Source organism: Lagopus muta, chromosome 2 (assembly GCF_023343835.1).
Source record: "Lagopus muta isolate bLagMut1 chromosome 2, bLagMut1 primary, whole genome shotgun sequence".
Taxonomy (NCBI): domain Eukaryota; kingdom Metazoa; phylum Chordata; class Aves; order Galliformes; family Phasianidae; genus Lagopus; species Lagopus muta.
In genome coordinates, this window is record NC_064434.1 from 6,029,949 (window position 1) to 6,043,153 (window position 13,205).

The 13,205-nt window shown below is 52.2% G+C and overlaps 2 protein-coding genes across 3 annotated transcripts in view; one reads left to right on the forward strand and one right to left on the reverse strand.

The window, feature by feature from the left end:
• Positions 1-13,205, reverse strand: part of PTK2B (protein tyrosine kinase 2 beta) — a 140,932-nt gene that overhangs the window by 52,523 nt on the left and 75,204 nt on the right. The window lies entirely within an intron of this gene.
• Positions 1-13,205, forward strand: part of LOC125689749 (interferon-induced very large GTPase 1-like) — a 30,792-nt gene that overhangs the window by 4,968 nt on the left and 12,619 nt on the right. Inside the window, exon 1 of one of the 2 annotated variants that reach the window (XM_048937281.1) lies at positions 11,058-11,126. The exons of the other annotated variant lie outside the window; for it this stretch is intronic. The gene's annotated coding sequence lies outside the window, so the exon portion shown is untranslated. Of the gene's footprint in view, positions 1-11,057; positions 11,127-13,205 lie in introns of those variants that run through there. 2 annotated transcript variants of the gene reach the window in all.

Genomic DNA, 13,205 nt, shown 5'->3' on the forward strand with positions numbered 1-13,205 from the left:
AAATCTTGTTTTTCATCGCGTCAAAGAACGGATTTGGGTTAGAACGGACCTCAAAGTCCAACCGTGACGTAGGGACACCTCCTTTAGGGCCTCACCCATGGCCTTGGGCAGCTCCAGGCATGGGGCATGTAGGAATGGAATGCTGCTTCTGCATTAGACATTAAAAAGGTGTTGAAGATGTAGAGCACAATGTATTTGTATTTTGTAACTTCTCCTTAGAAACAGCTGATGTGAAAAAGTAGAAATACCATAAGTTAGTAAAATACTTTAGAAATATAGTTGCTGAATTGTGTGATTAATTCTTGCTTGAAAAACTTCAATAGTTTTTAAATGTTCCAGATAGTATAGGTATAGTGTTATGGACTAGAAAGCACATTGTAGGGCTACTCTGTTTGGACAAGAGACCCTAAGCAAAAGAAAAACAGACTTAACAAACATCAAAAGAAGCCAGGGCCTCTACACAAGGCTGGATTGCCTTGCTCTGTGGGTAGGCTGGGATGCAACAGGCAGGCATCAAGATACTCCCCCCTATCCTCCTTCCAGGCTTATCTCTATGCAAGGACGAGCAGATGTCCAGAAACAGTGACCAAGTGTTGAATGAGTGAGTGTGAGAATTTAACTAATTAGTGATATATGCTTAGCTAGCAAAAATTGATGTTTCTCCAGTACCCGTATGCTTAGTTGGGCGTCGAGAAGATCGTGAACCTGAAGTACTCAGCCAATGAGGAACCAGGGGAGGAAGAGATAAGCGTCAAGTAATAGTGAATAAAAGATGTAACACTGTTTTCTGCGTGCTCTCCTGCTTGCAGGAGGCCATTGCAATTGCAAGTAAAATCTGCTTTATCAGAGATACCATCCTGATAAATTATTTGGATATTTCCAACAGGGCACTCCAGCTCCCTGGGCAGCAGTGCCAGTGCCTCACTGCCCTCTAAGTACAGAATTTCCACCTAACATCTAACCTAAATCTGGCTTAAAGCCATCAGGTACCCCATGCCCTGCTATGACGAAACGAAGGTGATCAGTGGCAGAGCTGCACGCAGCGCTTTGATGAAGGCTCATTATAGGAAAGGACCAGAGGTAAAAGCAACGTCTCACCTATTTTTAAAAAGGTAAAAAGGGTGACCCTGGGAACTGCCAACATGTCAGCCTCACCTCTGTGCCAGGAAAGGTCATGCAGCAGATCAGTGCTCGGGTCAGTGCTCGGGGTGACGCTCTTTAATATTTCCATCAGTGACACTGACAGTGGAGTTGAATGCACCTTCAGCAAGTTTGCTGATGGCACCAAGTGTGGAGTGCAGTCGACACACCAGAGAGATGGGATGCCATCCAGTGGGACCTAGACAGGCTTGAACAGTGGGTCCAGGAGAATCTCATGAGGTTCAACAAATCCATAAGCAAGGTCTGCACCTAGGTCAGGGCAAGCCCCATTACCAATACAAGTCAGGGATGAAAGGATTGAGTGCAGCCCTGCTGAAAAAGACCCGGGAATACTGGCAGATGGGAAGTTGGACGTGAGCTAGAAATGTGCCCTTGTAGCCCAGAAAACCTACCATACCCCAGGCTGCATCAAAAGAAGTGTGGCCTGCAAGGCAAGAGAGGTGATCCTGCCTCTCTGCTCTGTGCTGGTGAGGCCTCACCTGGAGTACTGCATCCAGATGTGGAGTCCTCAGTGCAGGACAGACACAGACTGTGCATCTAGTGCATCCAGCCTGAACCTCACCTGGTGCAGCTTAAGGCCATGACATCGAACCTCTCACCTATTCCAGCTTTCTGGCCACCAGTGATTTTTTCTTCTTCTTTTTTTTTTCTTCTTTTTTTTTTCTTTCCAATTTTATCAGCTCTCCTTTACAGGATGAAGTAAATTAGGTATAGATGGGATGGAATTGATTTCCTTCACAGCAGCTCCTAAGGTGCTGTGTTTTAGTTTTCAGAACAAAAACAGTGCTGACAACAAGGGATGTCTTAGCTGAGGCAGAGCAGTGCTTCTCTGTTTCTCACTGTGAATAGATGGAGGGATGAACAAGAGGCTGGGAGGGGGCACCACCAGGCAGGTGGCCCAAACTAAGCAAAGAGATATTCCATGCCTTGTAACTTCATGCTCAGTACTGAAAAGGGAGACGAGGAGGATAAGAAGACAGCTATGTCCTGCTCAGGCATGGGCTGGGCATCAGGCTACCCACAGGAGGTGGTGAGTGATTGATTTTGCATCACTGGTTCAGTTTAGTTAGCAGCCAATAAACGAGGGACTGTGACCTCAGGAGCCACCTGATGTCAGAGGCAGCAAACAGCATCCTGCCCTCTGCTCTCCCAGCCCTTGCTCCACGCACACCTTCAGCACAGGGTTAAAGGTTCTTTGTTTTTCATCCAGATCCATGCCTGCCTACTCTGCTTCTCAGAAATCAGAGCTTTTCCTGTAAGAGGCTCAGGCCCTTGTGAAACTGAAAGTGCTTCTCAGGCACATTTTGCTGTCAGAGAAGAATGCCCAAGACACCTCCTAAGGTCAGGATTTGATTGGTAAAGACCCAGCTGGCTTCCAGAGCTTTCTTGAGGATGGAGGATTCTGAGAGATGACGCCTTTGTAACCTCTTGGCAGGAAACAGCAACCTGGGAGCTCCCAGCACGCTTGTGGTCTCGGTGACAAAGAGCCTGCAGGGTTCACAGAACCCCAGGGTGCTTGGGGCTGCACCAAGATATCTCTGGGTCCCCCTGGTCCCCCCCTGCCCCAACAGAGCCGCCTGGGCTGTGGGAGATCCCCCAGGAGGAGCCCCCACTGCTCTCTGCTCCCTGTGCCAGGGCTCCAGTACCCACCCAGCACTGCAGTGCTGCTGATGGGCTCCACTGCTCTGCTGCTGGGCTCCAGGCTGTGCCCCGTGCCCCGTGATTGCCTGGGCACCACAGAGCAGAACCTGGATCCAATCCCTTGCACCTCCTGTGAGGATTTATGTGGTCTGATCTTGGCGAGACTCCCCTGCTTTGGGCTGAGCAGCCCCAGCTCTCTCAGCTCTCCTCCCAGCACTGCTGCTCCAGGCCCCAGAGCATCTTAATGGCCCTTTTCTGGGTTCACACCATGTTGTCCCAAGCATTATAAATATTCCAATGACTTCAATTCCTATGCAGAGTCAGTCTAGTTGAGAAATCACTGATAGGAAAGACAAGGGGTCAGTGCCTCTGAGCAGCTGTGCTTGTCTTGCTCCAGCCCTGGGGCTTTCCCTGTGCTACAAGAACTCCCTGAGCTGACTGCTGTTGGTTTCAGGATTGCTTTGGGAATCTCAGCCTCCCAGAGAATAGGATTTAGTGGTTGTGCTGTCACATGGATAAGGAATTGACAGCTGGTGAGAGAGCTGATGAGGAGCTGCCCCGCTAGACCTGCTGTTGACAAACAGAGAAGGTCTGGTAGGAGATATGGAGGTCGGGGGCTGTCTTGGACAGAGTGACCATGAAATGGTAGAGTTCTTGATTCTTGGTGGACTCAGGAGGGGGAACAGCCAAACTGCTACCTTGGACTTCCGGAGGGCGGACTTTGAAGTATTCAGAAGGCTAGTAGGGGGAATGCTCTGGGTTTCAGTCTTAGAGAGTAAAGGGGTCCAAAATGGCTGGTCACTCTTCAAGAAGGAAGTCTTAAAGGCACGGCAGCCGGCTGTCCCCCTAAGCCACAAAGTGAGCCGGTGGGGAAGAAGATTGGCGTGGATGAATAGGGAGCTATTCTTGAGGCTCTGGGAGAAAAAGAGAATTACCTCCTGTGGAAGAAGGGACGGCAACTCGGAGCAGAGAGAAGTTGTTAAGATGTGTAGAGAGAAAATCAGAAAGGCAAAAGCCCAGCTTGAACTCAACCTGGCCGCTGGGGTAAAAAGGAACAAGAAACTCTTTTACAAATACATCAACGATAAGAGGAGGACTAAGGAGGATCTCCATTCTTTAGTGGATGAGGCTGGGAACGTGAGCACTGAGGACAAGGAAAAGGCAGAGGTTCGGAATGCCCTCTTTATGTCTGCCTTTCAAGGTCAGACCAGTTATCCTCAGGGAACTCCACTCTCTGACCTGGTGGTCTCAGCTGGGGTGCAGGCTGAACCCCCCCCCCGATTCAGGAGGATGCAATCAGAGACCTACTTCTCCAGATGGACTGTCATGAGTCCATGGGGCCGGATGGATTCACCCGAGAGTGCTGAGGGAACTGGCGGAGGTGAGAGCCGAGCCGCTCGCCATTGTCTATCAGCGCTCCTTGTTGACTGGTGAGGTCCCAGAAGACTGGAGGCTTACCAGTGGGACTCCCATCTACAAGAAGGGTCGTAAGGAGGGTCCAGGGAGCTACAGGGCTGTTAGCCTGACCTCGGTGCAGGGAAGGTTATGGAGCAGATTGTCCTGAAGGAGATCACATGGCAGGTGTGGGACAGCCGGGGGATCAGGCCGAGCCAGCATGGGTTCACGAAGAGCAGGTCCTGCTTGACCTACCTGATCTCCTTCTATGATCTTCTGACCCGTCTGGTAGACGAGGGAAAGGCTGTTGACGTGGTCTGCCTAGGCTTCAGCAAGGCCTTTGACGCTGTCTCCCACGTTATTCTCCTGCAGAAGCTGGCAGCCCGAGGCTTGGACAGGTGCACTCTTGGCTGGGTAAGGAGCTGGCTGGAGGGCCGGGCCCAGAGAGTGGTGGTGAATGGAGCCAAATGCAGCTGGTGACCGGTCGTGAGTGGTGTTGCCCAGAGGTCGGTGCTGGGCCTGTCCTCTTCAGTATCTGTATTGATGACCTGGATGAGGGCACTGAGTGCACCCTCAGCAAGTTTGTGGATGACACCAAGATGGCTGGAAGTGTGGATCTGCGTGGGGGTAGCGAGGCCCTACAGAGGGATCTGGACAGGCTGGATGGCTGGGCTGAAGCCCATGGGATGAGGTTCAACAAGGCCAAATGCCGGGTCCTGCACTTGGGCCACAACAACCCCAGGCAAAGCTACAGGCTTGGGGCACAGTGGCTGGAAGATGGCGTAGAGGAAATGGACCTGGGGGTATTGATTGATGCTCAGCTGAACATGAACCAGCGGTGTGCCCAGGAAAGCCAATGGCGTCCTGGCTTGCATCAGAAAAGGTGCTGCCAGCAGGAACAGGGCAGTGATTGTCCCCCTGTACTCAGCTCTGGTGAGGCCGCAGCTGGAATAATGTGTCCAGTTCTGGGCCCCTCACTGCAAGCAAGACATTGAGGCCTTGGAGCGGGTTCAGAGAAGGGCGACAAGACTGGTGAGGGGTCTGGAGCACAGGGCTGATGAGGAGCGGCTGAAGGAGCTGGGATTGTTCAGTCTGGAGAAGAGGAGGCTCAGGGGAGACCTCACTGCTCTCTATAACTACCTGAAGGGAGGTCGTAGTGACCTGGGGGTCGGCCTCTTCTCTCGTGTGACTAGTGATAGAACTAGAGGGAATGGCTTCAAGCTGCCAAACCAGGGGAGATTTAGGCTGGACGTTAGGAAATACTGCTTCTCTGAAAGAGTGGCCAGGTACTGGAATGGGCTGCCCAGGCAGGTGGTGGAGTCACCGACCCTGGAGGTGTTCAAGGAACGTCTGGATTTTGTGTTGAGGGACATGGTTTATTGAGAGCTGTTGGTGACAGGTGGATGGTTGGACTGGATGATCTTGTAGGTCTTTTCCAACCTTGGTGATTCTGTGGTTCTGTGGTTTGAGTGGAAGGAACCTTAAAGCCCACCCAGTTCCAACCCCTGCTAAGTGCTGGAACGCCACCCACCTGGTCAGGCTGCCCAAAGCCCCATCCAGCCTGGTCTTGAGCACCTCCAGGGATGAGGCACTGACAGCTTCTGTGAGCAGCCTGTGCCAGGGCCTCAGCACCCTCTGACTAAAGAATTCCTTGGTAATTTCTAAATCTAAATCTCATTCCCTGTCACAGTCCCTGACAAATTATCCTTCCCAGCTTCCCCATAGGCACATTTAGCTAGTGGAAGGCCACAAAGAAGTCTCCCTGGAGCATTCTCTTTTCTGAACCGAACAAGCCCAACTCTCAACCTATCTTCATAGGAGAGGTGCTCCAGCCTTCTGAGCATCCCTGTGGCCCCATCGCCAAGGAACTGTGGGGCTCCACCCAGACAGCATTCTCCTTCTCTGTAGTCAAACTTTCTGCGCCCGCTGCCCCAAAATCTATATGCACAGCCCTCCTTCCCTGAAACCCTCATTGATTTATTTATTGCAACTGTGGGGCCCAGGAGTCTCTACGTGGACTTCTGCAAGAGCTTTGATATGGTCCGACACCACATCTTTATCTCTAAATTACGTATGTGTATGGTGTGAAAGATGACTGCTGAACCCTTATTTATTTTTCCTTGGCTCATAGCTAACTTTGGGAGGCCTTCCTGGCAATCAGGCTCTAAGCAACAACTGAGAATTAACTATGGGGACGAGGAGTGGGTGTCACCATGCCACAATATTTCTGCTTATAATTGCAAAGGAAAGCAGGCTTTTTCGGGGGGGAAGGAGTGCTTGAAGGAGCTGACAGTTGTTAAAGGCCATAATGCTTTGCAATGGCAACTGAGGCACCACTCCCTGATGGCTTATGGGGAGTGCCAGGAATGTCACACTAATAGAGAAAACAGAAGATGTGGGGGGGAAAAAAAATTAGAAAAAAAAAAGGAAGTGAGAAGCGGGTCATAAAAGGCCCCCACTGAACTATGTACTTTGGAAGGAGTTCCCTGAAAGGAAGAAACCTCTTAGGAAAGAAGCCCCTAGGCCCTGCTTGCTGCAAAGCTTTCTGGCTTTTCTCTCATCCCCCAGTAGCAACTGGACAAGTTCCTCTGCTCAACAATGACAAATGCTGGGTCCTTGGTGGTGCACACTGCTGGCCCAAGTCCCCCAGCTCCTCTGCAGGGCTGCTCTCAAGGAGTTCTTCCCCCCCCATCTGTATAAATGTCTGGAATTGTCCCAGGCCACGTACAGCACCTTGCATTTGGTCTTGTTGGACCGCATTAGATTCACATGGGCCCACTTCTCCAGCCTGTCCACATCCCTCTGGATGGCTTCCCTTCCCTCCATTGTATCAACTGCACCGCTCAGCTTGGTAACTTCTGCAAACTTGCTGAGCTTGCACTCGATGCCATCATCTGTTACTGATGAAGGTGTTGAAGAGCATTGACCCCTGAGGGACACCACTCCTAACTGGCCTCCACCCTGACATTGAGCCATTGATCACAACCCTTTGGCTGCATCCAGCCAGCCAATGTCCATTGAACGGTCCATCCTTCAAATCCACACCTGTCCAATTTAGAGAGAAGGATGTGGAGAGGGACCATGTCAAAGGCCTTGCAGAAGTCCAGGAAGATGACATCCATTGCTCCTGCCCTATTCATCAAAGCTGTCACTCCATCATAGAAGGTCACCAGATTGGTCAGGCAAGACTGCCCTTGGTGAAGCCATTCTGGCTGTCTCAGATCACCTCTTCATCTTACACGTGCCTTAACAAATCTGGAGGATCCGCTCCATGATCTTCCCAGACACAGAGGTGAGGCTCACCGGCATGTAGTTCCCTGGGTCGTCCTTCCTCCCCTTCTTTGAAATGGGAAGAATCTTTCCCTTTTCCCAGGGTACTTCAACAGACAGCCATGATTTTTCAAATATGATGGAGGGTGGTTCAGCAACCACATCAGCCATCTCTCTCAAAACCCTGGGATGCGTGTCGTCTGGCACCATGAACTTACGTACGTTCCGTTTCATGAGCAGGTCTCGGACGTGTTCCAATGTCACAGTGGGATGGAATCCACTCCTCTCACTCACATCTGGAGGTTCAGGGTCCTGGTGGACATGGGGAGCCTGACTACCTGTGAAGACCAAGGCAAAGCACTTAATGAGCACATCAGCTCTTTCCGTGTCTGAGGAAGCCACTTCTCTGTCCTCCTGTATCGTAGGGGAACACTCTCCTTGGTCTGTCTCCTCCTGCCTATGTACCTATAGAACCCCTATCTGTGATAGCAACCAGATCATAATTCTCAAGCATGTCATGGTTTCCAACTCCTGCTGCTTATTTCCCATGCTGTGTGCATTAGTGTAAAGGCAGTCCAGCTGGGCTTTCTGACACGCCACCTTTCTAGAGGGGCCCTCCCTCAAACCTCCTAGAGAATTCTGAAAGTTTTCCCCCCCCGTTTCCTAGAGAGACATGAGAAGGTTTCACATGGAGGGTCAGCAACGTATCCTCCTCTGAGGAATTCCCAGAAGATCCTACAGGACAGTGTGGAGGTTCTTCCCCACAATCTCCTGGTATGACAGCAGCCCCAAGTCTTTCCCTGTCCCGCTGCGCTCAACTCTCTTCCCCCATTGGATCCAGTATAAAATCCCAGACTACTCGCTCTACCCCAGAAAGCCTCATTGCATCCCGCTCCCCCTTCACACCTACTTTAAAGCCCTCTCCATGAGCCCTGCTAGCTCTGGGCTAGGATCCATTTCCCTCTCAGAGGCAAGTGACACCAACCTGCAGCCATTAGACCAGGTGCCGAGTAAATCACCCCATGGTCAAAAAGCCCGAAGTTCCCGTGGTGGCACAGCCTCTCAGCCTCTTATTCATCACCTGGGTTTTCCCAGCCCTCTCCATGTCCCTCGCCACCCCAGAAGGGGTAGAAGAAAATGTCAGCTGTGCTCCCTCTCCCTCAACAACACCCTAAAGCTCTGAAGTCTTGTTTGATAGTTTACAGAAGTAATTCTTTGAGCTACTTCATCGCTGCCTGCCTGAACTGCCAGTAATGGGCAGAGGGGTGAACCAAAACTGGCAGTCTTCTAGTTGTGCCCTTCACCCAGGCCTCACCCTGATGGCCCTTAGTCTCTCCACCTCCACCTGGAGCTCTGCCTCCGTGCTGAGCAGCTGATAAGTGGTTTAGTGTGAGAGACCTAAAAGATGCTTTCTGGACCTGCCCTTTGGACTCAGAGAGCCTAGATCTTTTTACCTTTGAATGGGAGGACGCGGAAACAGGACAAAAGTAGCAATATATGTAGACTGTTCTACTCCAAGGGCTCATGGAAGCACCTGATCACTGGACAAGTGCCGTGGTTTTGTGACTTTTGTGTTGGTGCTATTGCACATCATATGATCATGTAAAGCAAAACAGTTAAAGGGGTCATGTTCTGGTTCTATGGACTGCCTTTTTTGGGTGTTTGGTTCTTGGACGGGAGGAGTGACATTTCCTGGAGGTCTTCGAGCCCAGAGGAAGAAAAGTGGAGCTCCAGGCTGATCAGGAGCCTCTCGCTCTCTTTGTTCATGGCAGAGAAGCATGTGGTCCCCCTGTGCTCTACAGAGTTAGGCCTCGGTTTTGGACATTCTCTCCCTCATTTTGTTTGATTTGTTGGCCTGAATTCCAGTTGTATTGTGTTGTATTGTTTTATCTTGCATTCTGAGATCATACTTAGGAAATTAATGTTTCTCCTCAGATCATTGCCACTGCTTTGTTCTGTAAGACCCATTACTATCTCCCTACTCTTCCGCCCTTTTCCCTTCTCCTGGGGCCCATGAGTCCCCTGCCTCATTAGCCACAGGGCTGGACCAGGAGCATAAACCATCAACACTTATTTTTAATCTCTCTCTCTTTCTTTTCTTCTGGGCCTGTGGGCATTCTGACCCCTGTCACGTATACAGATCTACACTGCTTTTGCTTCACTTGTTTAGTTTCTTTCTTCCTTCCAATTGTACGCCTGACCCACAAGTGATTTTCCTCTGATTCATGCTGTCATCTTCCCCATCCACCGGTAGAGACAGGAGGTGAGCAAGCGACTGTGTTGTGCTCAGACATCAACCAGGTTTAATCCACAGCAAAGAGCAGGGAGCTCCTCATCCTCACAGCCTTCCTCAGTTCTTTGGTTCTCAGTAGAGTTCTTCATAATGACTCATTGCTAAGACTGCTGAAGGAGCAGCCAAAAGCACCGGAGAAAAAGCTGGAAGGCAGTAGGGGCAGCTCCTGCTGACCCAGCACCCTACACTGCCCTCGCTCTGTGGCAGGAGCCAAGAGAGTTCCTCAGGAATGAAAGCAGCTAAATGTAAACTAGCGGCAGCCAAGGGAGAGGGGCTGGTTCAACTCTCTTTGCCTGGCAGCCAATAAATGGGGGCTGCCCAAGCTCGCTCCCTGATGTCAGTGCCATCCCTGGCCTCGGCACTAATTGGGATGGGGAGGCTGTGGGTTTGGGGCTGTGACTTCAGAAGCCACCTGATGTCAGAGGCAGAAACAGCATCCTGCCCTCTGCTGCCCCATGCAGGGCTTCCGGATGCGGTTAAAGGTTCTTTCATTTTTACTCAAGATCCACGCTTGCCTTCTCTGCTTCTCAGAACTCAGAGCCTTTTCTGGAAGAGGCTCAAGCCCTTGTGGAACTGAAAGTGCTTCTTGAGCTCTCTTGCTTTCAGAGAAGAATGCGCCGTAATTTTCCTAAGTTTGGGATTTGACTGGTAAAGGCCCAGCTGGCTTCCAGCCCTTTCCCAAGGATGGAGGATGCTGAGAGGTGATGCCTTTGTGACCTCTGGGCAGGAACCAGCAACCTGGGAGCTCCCAGCACGCTTGTGGTCTTGGTGACAAGGAGCCATCAGGGTTCACAGAACCCCAGGGTGCTTGAGGTTGGATGCAGTTAACTCTGGGTCACTCTGGTTCCCCCTGCCCCAATAGGGCCGCCCAGAGCAGGGAGCCCAGCACCACGGCTGAGGACTTTGGGAGATCCCCCAGGAGGAGCCCCCACTGCTCTCTGCTCCCTGTGCCAGGGCTCCGGCATGCACCCAGCACTGCAGTGCTGCTGATGGGCAGCTCCTGGGCTCCACGCTGTGCCCTGTCCCGTGGCTGCTTGGGCACCACAGAGCAAAATCTGGCTCCAATCCCTGGTACCTCCTACAAGGATTTATGTGCCGGAATCCCCCTGAGCCTCCTCTGCTCTGGGCTGAGCAGCCCCAGCTCTCTCAGCTCTCTTCCCAGCAGAGCTTCTCCAGACCCCACAGCACCATCTCAGTTTTCCTGCAGCTGTCAAGTTTCATTTTCAGCTGTGGCTTCAGGGAGGAGAAGGCTTCCCCTGCCCCACCAGCAGGAAGCTGCAGCCTGTGTAGAGGTCCCAGGCTATATAAAAGGAGGGTCAGAGCCAGGCTCAGAAAGCACTGGGGCTGTGGAGCACCGAAAGTGCAGGTAGGGCCTGGCTGCTGTGCCTGGGGTGGGGCAGGGGCACTCACACCCACTGGGAGCCCCTTGGTCCTCTGCTTGGTGCTTCATGTCATGGTGTTGGGCTGAGAGGGCTGGCAGGAAAGAGGGGATCGTGGCAGGGGGCAAAGGGGCTGTGCTGTGGGGGCTGCGATGGCAATGGCTGCACTGGGGGGCAGGGAGGAGCAGGGGAGGGAAGCACGAATAACTTTGTACCCAGATCAGGGGCTGCACATGGCAGGGATGGAAGCACAAAGAGCACAGGGAGGGAAGGGCAGTGCTAGAGTGGAGTTGAAAGCAGATCCACAAGGCAGAGCCAGGGGTGCTGTGGAGCAGAGCCCAACACAGAGCGCTGCAGCCCTGTGGCCCTGCTCTGCATGCTGGCATGCTGCGCTCATTACTGCCTTAAGAGCTCGGTGCAGCGGTGCTGGTCGTGTGTCGCAGTGTTCACCCCTTTGGGACAATCGTTAGCAGCAGTGTCTGTGCAACATGCTGTGCCTGCATCTCTCTCTGCCACCTTCACTCTTGGGATAGAGGGATTTCTCTTGTTGCTGAGCCTTTACTCTTATCTGGCGCTGTGCTGCTTTGTCCTTCCTGCCCATTCTGCACCCCACCAGGATGCATTCCAGCCTCCATTAACCATTGGTCTATGAATGGCCAAGGGAAGACCGGCTGCTGGGCTTCCTCCTGCCATGAGAAAAGGAACCCTCAGTACAAAGTGGGGACAAGATGTCTCTGTTGGCTGAAGAGTGAGTGGGAACCTCACTGTGCTCAGCCCTAGGCATGTCAGGATGCTGAGCTGAGTTCCTCAGCACTGACCAGCAGCACTGCTGCCATGCTGAAGGAGCAGCCAAAAGCACCAGAGAAAAAGCTGGAAGGCAGTAGGGGCAGCTCCTGCTGACCCAGCACCCTACACTGCCCTCGCTCTGTGGCAGGAGCCAAGAGAGTTCCTCAGGAATGAAAGCAGCTAAATGTAAACTAGCGGCAGTTGAGGGAGGGGGGGCTGGTTCAACTCTCTTTGCCTGGCAGCCAATAAATGGGGGCTGCCCGAGCTCGCTCCCTGATGTCAGTGCCATCCCTGGCCTCGGCACTAATTGGGATGGGGAGGCTGTGGGTTTGGGGCTGTGACTTCAGGAGCCACCTGATGTCAGCGGCAGAAACAGCATCCTGCCCTCTGCTCTCCCAGCTCCTGCTCCATGCAGGGCTTCCGGATGCGGTTAAAGGTTCTTTCATTTTTACTCAAGATCCACGCTTGCCTTCTCTGCTTCTCAGAACTCAAAGCCTTTTCTGGAAGAGGCTCAGGCCCTTGTGGAACTGAAAGTGCTTCTTGAGCTCTCTTGCTTTCAGAGAAGAATGCCCAGTAATTTTCCTAAGTTTGGGATTTGATTGGTAAAGGCCCAGCTGGCTTCCAGCCCTTTCCCAAGGATGGAGGATGCTGAGAGGTGATGCCTTTGTGACCTCTGGGCAGGAACCAGCAACCTGGGAGCTCCCAGCACGCTTGTGGTCTTGGTGACAAGGAGCCATCAGGGTTCACAGAACCCCAGGGTGCTTGAGGTTGGATGCAGTTAACTCTGGGTCACTCTGGTTCCCCCTGCCCCAATAGAGCCACTCAAAGCAGGGATTGCAGCACCACGGCGAGGGGTGTGGGAGATCATAGAATGATAGAATAGCCTGGGTTGAAAACGAGTACAATGCTCATCCAGTTCCAACCCCCTGCTGTGTGCAGGGTCACCAACCAGCAGACCAGGCTGCCCAGAGCCACATCCAGCCTGGCCTTGAATGCCTGCAGGGATGGGGCATCCACAGCCTCCTTGGGCAACCTGTTCCAGTGCCTCACCACCTTCTGTGTGGAAAAACTTCCTCCTATTATCTAATCTAAACCTCTCCTGTTCCAATTTAAGACCATTCCCCCTTGTCCTATCACTATGCACCCTCACAAACAGCCGTTCCCCCTCCTGTTTCTACGCTGCCTTCAAGGCCTCCTGTTTCTACGCTGCCTACTGCAAGGCCACAATGAGGTCTAACTGAAGCCTTCTCTTCTCCAAGCTAAACAAGCCTAGTTCCCTC